At 42.7% G+C, this 6,255-nt stretch overlaps 1 pseudogene; it reads left to right on the forward strand.

Moving 5' to 3' along the window:
• Positions 1–1,314, forward strand: part of LOC105529519 — a 2,362-nt pseudogene extending 1,048 nt beyond the window's left edge.
• The last annotated feature ends 4,941 nt before the right edge of the window (positions 1,315–6,255 follow it).

Below are 6,255 nucleotides of genomic sequence, written 5' to 3' on the forward strand. Positions count from 1 at the left end.
TTTTTTTTTCTTTTTTGAGATGGTGTCTTCCTGGGTCTCCCAGGCTGGCATGCAATGGTATGATCATGCTTTAGTCTAAATTCCAGGGGGCCTTTGAGGAGCTGTGAATACTAACAAGGTGGGAGGGGACGGCTAGGTGGATCACTTGCTGGAGTCGCTTCAGAACTGACCCGTGACCCTCCATATGAAGTCAGGGAACAGGCATTAGCAGTGTTCTTTAAATCAGGGGTCCCCAGCATTTTTGGCACCAGGGACTGGTTGTGTGGAAAATAATTTTTCCACGGGTGGCGGGTGGGGAGACAGGGATGGTTTTAGGATGAAGCTGTTCTACCTCAGGTCATGAAGCATCAGATTCTCAGCAGGACGGCGCAAGTTCACAATAGGGTTGGCGCTCCTATGAGAATCTAGTGTCTCGGTTGATCTGACAGGAGGCAGATGCTCGTTTGCCTGCCACTCACTTCCTGCTGTGCTGTAGGGTCCCTAAAGTGCCGCTAGACCCGAACTGATCCGCTGCCTGGGAAGTTGGGGACCCCTGCTTTAAACGTTACATTGTAATAAGGGGTGGAGGCTGGGGTTAGGAAGTCCTTAGCGTGGAATCGATGGCGCCTGTGCACTGCAAAGTATTTTGGGGTGTAATGGGTGGAGTGGGGCAGGTGTAGCCTTTTAATCTAATTGTTCCCTGTGCTGCCCACACATCTCTCAGATTGCCTGCACCATCAAGATCTGGACTTCAGAGCACGTCTTTGACCACTTGTGGGAAACTGTTACAACAGTTGCAATGCACAAATACCCAAACCCTACGAACCTGAGCATGGTGTGGGTTGATGTGTTGGAGAGACTTATAAAATCCCTCTGGAGAGCTGCACAGCCACAGGCTTCTCCGCAAAGAGTGAGAACTGCAAGACTCTGTTTTGGTGCAGCAAAAACAGAACATATGTGCTAGAATATTCTGTAGTTAATCCTGTAGAGAAGAGAAAACAATGGAACTTAAATCTACTAGTATTTCACTTACAAATATGGTTTCAGTAGATGAGAGAGTTATATGCAAACCACATTGTCAGTACCCAGGGGAAAAAAAAAAAAAAAAAACTATTTTGAGTCAAGAAGCTATTATCACTGTGAAAGCAGTCAGTCTCAGCAGTTACCCTGAAGGACTCATGGCAAGAATGATATCTTCAAATGCTAATAAAGGGCAAGAAACACTGGAATGGGTCATACATAAATTACATGTTAAAAAAAGAAGTATGGACGGCTTCCACAAGAGGAAGCATAAGAACTCTGGTGGTGGCTGCAGCAGCCTTTGTAGAGAATTGATAATGAACGTGTGTAGACAAGTACCCCACGTATCTCCAAGCTTGCAATATATTTATTTTAAAAATATAAATATGTTTTAAGTAGAATTTTTTTAAGTAGGCTGATATAAGACAGTGACTTTAGATCAAAACAGATGTATGGCTTCTAAATAAAACGGATCATCTGAAATTGTGTTGTTTGAAATGACTGGCTAATTTTGAGGATTCCAGTATTTATGTAAAAATTTAACCCTTTTTTTGGAAAGAAATTCTTTTTAACTTTTATTTTAAGTTTGGGGTACACTTGCAGGTTTGCAGTTTGTTATTTCGGTAAACTTGTGTCGTGCGGGGTTGTTGTACACGTTATTGTATCACACAGGAATAAGGCCTAGTACCCAGTAGTTATTTTTCCTGATGCTCTCCCTCCTTTCACCATCCACCCTTCAATCAGCTCCAGTGTCTGTTGTTCCCCTCTTTGTGTCCATGTGTTCTCATTATTCAACTCTGGCTTATTAGTGAGAACATGTGGTATTTGCTTTTCTTTTTCTGCATTAGTTTCCTAAGGATAATGGCCTCCAGCTCTGTCTATGTTCCTGCAAGAGGCATCATCTTGTTCTTTTTTATGGCTGCATAGTATTCCACAGTGTATATGTACCATATTTTCTTTATCCAGTCTACCATTAACGATCAGTTAGGTTGATGTCATGTCTTTGCTATTACATGAAAGTTTATGTGCAATGAACATACACATGTATGTATCTTTATGATATAACAATTTATATTCCTTTGGTACAAACTCAGTAATGGGATTACTGAATCAAATGGTATTTTGGGGTTTTTTTTTGTTTCTTTGTTTGTTTTGGTCTTTGAGGAATCACCACACTGTTTTCCACAACGGTTGAACTAATTTATACTCTCACCAATAGTGTATAAGCAAAATTTTAACTTTTTTTAAAAAGTACTTGAGAGTTTGCATTGACATTGAATCAATGTAATGTAGATTTTTAAAGCTTTTTACACATTGGAACTCTACCTGGCTTTTGTCCAACCACAGAACAAAGCAGAGCTATCTCTTATGTACACATATTTGTTCTGCTTAGATTCCTCTTCTTATAAAACCACACTACTGCTCCTCTAATAGCCCATTATTCCATTAACCAATTAACCATTCATCCATAAATGGATTAAGACATCAAAAGGACAGAGCCCTCAAGATCAAAAGGACAGAGCCCGCAAGATCTTAAAGGCCCCATCAATATTGTTACATTGGGGATTAAGTTTCAACATGAGTTTCAGAACGGACAAACATTCAAACCACAACGTCCTTGAATGCCAATTAATTGTAAAGAGAAATTAGTTGTTATCTTAGATAATGTGATGGTTATTTCAACTTGAACCCTTTTAAAGGTCTAGGGGATAAAGGCGCTATGAATGCAGCCCTGACTTTGGCTCCCTCAGGGCTGCTTCTGTGTGCAACACCTAGGTTAGATTATCTACTAAGGGTCTCTCTGGGCTGGCCAATCTGAAAGCAATATGGAATTGTGTAATCCAAGGGCTCCTGAACACAGAGGAGAAAGTGTTTCATTCGGTCTCACAGCAGGAGACACCAGTTTACACTTTTATACTCTTCTTGCCAATTGGACGGTCTTAATCAGACAGTAGGAAGCTGAGTGGTGACATTAATTCTAAGAGCAAATTATAACACAGGATGGAATTAGTGGGATTAACATAAAACCCTAATATCTAGGCCAAGGTGGGCAGATCAGGAGGTCAGGAGATCGTGACTGTAATGTAAATGGGGAGCTGAGCAAGAAGACACCAGGCAGATGAGAACAAAGCTATCCTTTATTGGGCTCGCTGGGGAGGTTCACCGGTCCTCTAGGGGGAGGGCCGAGGAAGTCGCGCTCCGGGCCGGTATCGGGGGGCCTTTTATAGGGCAAGGTAGGTGGGGTTTGTAGACTTCGGTTTTCCTGAGTTAGGTTTTGATTTCTGGGGAATGACGTGTCCAGAAGCTTGCGCAGAGCAGGAATTCTTTGGTGGGCGCGGGCTTTTTTCGGGCTGAGAGTCTTAGCAGGAAGTGAAGGGCGGGGAGTCGTAAAAAAGGGCCTGCCATGCCGGGTGATACCGCCATGTTGAGTCTAGATTGCTGCCTAACATTGACCATCCTGGCCAACATGGTGAAACCCCATCTCTTCTGAAATACAAAAAATTAGCCAGATGTGATGGCAGTCGCATGTAGTCCCAGATACTCAGGAGGCTGAGACAGGGGAATCGCTTGAACCCCGGAGGCAAAGGTTGCAGTGAGCCGAGATCACACCATTGCACTCCAGCCTGGCGACAGAGCAAGAATCCTTCTAAAAAAGAAAAAAAAGAAAAAAAAATCCTAACACCTTAGATGAAATTACCTAGAGTTAAACTCAATCTGTGATAGGGTGGTTTAGGAGATAAAAAGAAAAGGTACTCATTAACCTGTGGAGGGAAAGCTGTTTTGAGAAACCCTGGTTAATAATTATTATTGCCCCAATTCACATTGCTAGTCCTGGAGCAGAGACTGGAATCTTGTTCTCTCAGCAGAGAAAAACTTGAGAGAGAGGAATGTTCTCAAAGAGAATTTCGGATGTTAGTGAGAAACAGGGCAGTGGTAATCATTCAACTCTTTCTTTTCCTTTTTGTCTTTTTTTTTTTTTTTTTTTTGAGACAGAGTCTTGCCCTGTCGCCCAGGCTGGAGTGCAATGGCACATCTCACTCACTGCAACCTCCACTTCCCGGGTTCAAACAGTACTCCTGCCTCAGCCTCCCAGGTAGCTGTGATTACAGGCACCAGCCACCATGCCCAACATGCCCAGCTAATGCCCTGGTGATGGAGTTTCACCAGGTTGGCCGGGCTGTTCTTGAACTCCTGACTTCATGATCCACCTGCCTCGGCCTCCCAAAGTGCTGGGATTGCAGGCGTGAGCCACCACACCCGGCCTTTGTCTTTTATTTTCTATTTGTTTTGTTGTGGTAAAATACACATAACAAAATTTACCAACTACCTGTTTTTAAGTGTACAGGTCATAATGTTGTGCAACCTTCATCAACAATCTTCACAGTTCTTTTCATCTTGTAAAACTTAAACTCTGTACCCTGTAAACATAAACTCCCCATTCTTCTCTCCCCTATCTTCTGACACCGTACTACTTGTGTGGTAGCATGATTTTTCCATGCCTCACTGCAGCCTTGATCTCCCAGGCTCACATGATCCTCCCACATCAGCCTCCCAAGTAGGGGGCTACAGGCTCCAGCTTATTTTTAAAATAATTATTTGTAGAGACTGAGTCTATACAAATCAGTCTTTACAAAAAATAAGCACACCTAGCTTATTTTTAAAAAATTATTTGTAGATACTGAGTCTCCCTACGTTGCTCATGCTAATATTGACCTCTTGGGCACATGTAATCCCTCCCAAAGTGCTGGAATTACAGGCATGAGCTACTGTGCCCGGCTCTATGATTTCTGAATACCCTATTTACTTTATAAGTGTAATCATACAGCATTTGTCAATTTGCAACTGACTTATTTTACTTAGCATGTCCTCAAAAATCATAGATGTAGCATATGTCAGAATTTCCTTATTTGCTATGGCTGAATTGTATTCCATTGTGTGCATATAATATACCACCTTTTGCTTATCCATTGCTCTGTTGATGGACACTTGGGTTTCTTGCATGTTTTAGCTTTTGTAAATAATGCTGCCACAGGCCGGGCACGGTGGCGCAGGTCTGTAATCCCAGCACTTTGAGAGGCCAACGTGGACGGATCACGAGGTCAGGAGATCGAGACCATTCTGGCCAACATGGTGAATCCCCATCTCTACTAAGTATACAAAAAATTGGCGGGGTGTAGTGGCAGCCACCTGTAGTCCCAGCTACTCGGGAGGCTGAGACAGGAGAATGGCATGAAACTGGGAGGCAGAGCTTGCAGTGAGCCGAGATCACACCAGTGCACTCCAGCCTGGGCGACAGAGTGAGACTCTGTCTCAAAATAATAATAATAATAAAAATGCTGCCACAAACATGAGTGTATAAATACCTTTTTGAATCACTGCTTTCGAACATTTGGGACGTATACCCAGAAACAGATTTGCTAGATTGTGTAATATTCTATTTTTAATTTTTGAGGGGACACCATACTGTTTTCCATGTTTTTATTTTGAAGGCAAACTCTGTGGCTTTCTTTATAGTTAGACAATCAGTGAGGAGAAGGAGAGGAGGAAAAGCAGACTGTGAGACTTCAGAATTACATTGTGGCACTTAAGCTTCTCTACACTGAAAATTAGAACTGTCACTATAGGAAAGAAAAATGTCTTCAGAGCTACACAAAGTTAATGCCAACCTCTAGTTTCTGGGTCTTGATTTCTAACATCTGCGTGACAGTAAAGTTTCAAAAACCCAAAATGTGGTTTCTCCTGTATGCCTTTTTATCTCTCTAAGTGCAGAGATTTTGATCTGCATGGCTAGAGGCTGAAGCTATGGTGATGCATAAATTTTTCTCCTGGATTACCTACAGAAAGAAGTGAGTGTCAGATGCTACTGGTCTTGAGATGGTGGAGACTGTGAGAGCATAGCCTCTCAGTGACCACACCCATGAGCCTTCAGTTTTGATGGATCTTAAAGTACAATTCATGTGAATCCTTGAGGTGGGCAAACTCCACACTGGCAAGATTCTACGGCTTTCTGGAGTTTTCTGACCTGAAGCTGGTACCCTGGAACCTCATGGTTATCAATTCAAAAGGCACAGGGCTGGGGGTCTTCCTCATGTCCCCCTAAGTTTAATTTCCACCTTTACCCTGTTAATGTAAACTGCACTCCTTTCAAGGAGCTTTTATTGATGACTGTTCTCTTCTGTCACCAGGGAGGGCGTGGTCAGTTTCAAGAGAACTCCAGCACAGTGTCCACTGCCTCTTCCCTCTCTGTTGGTATCC

The sequence above is a fragment of the Mandrillus leucophaeus genome, unplaced genomic scaffold (genome assembly GCF_000951045.1).
Source record: "Mandrillus leucophaeus isolate KB7577 unplaced genomic scaffold, Mleu.le_1.0 Scaffold119, whole genome shotgun sequence".
Lineage (NCBI taxonomy): Eukaryota > Metazoa > Chordata > Mammalia > Primates > Cercopithecidae > Mandrillus > Mandrillus leucophaeus.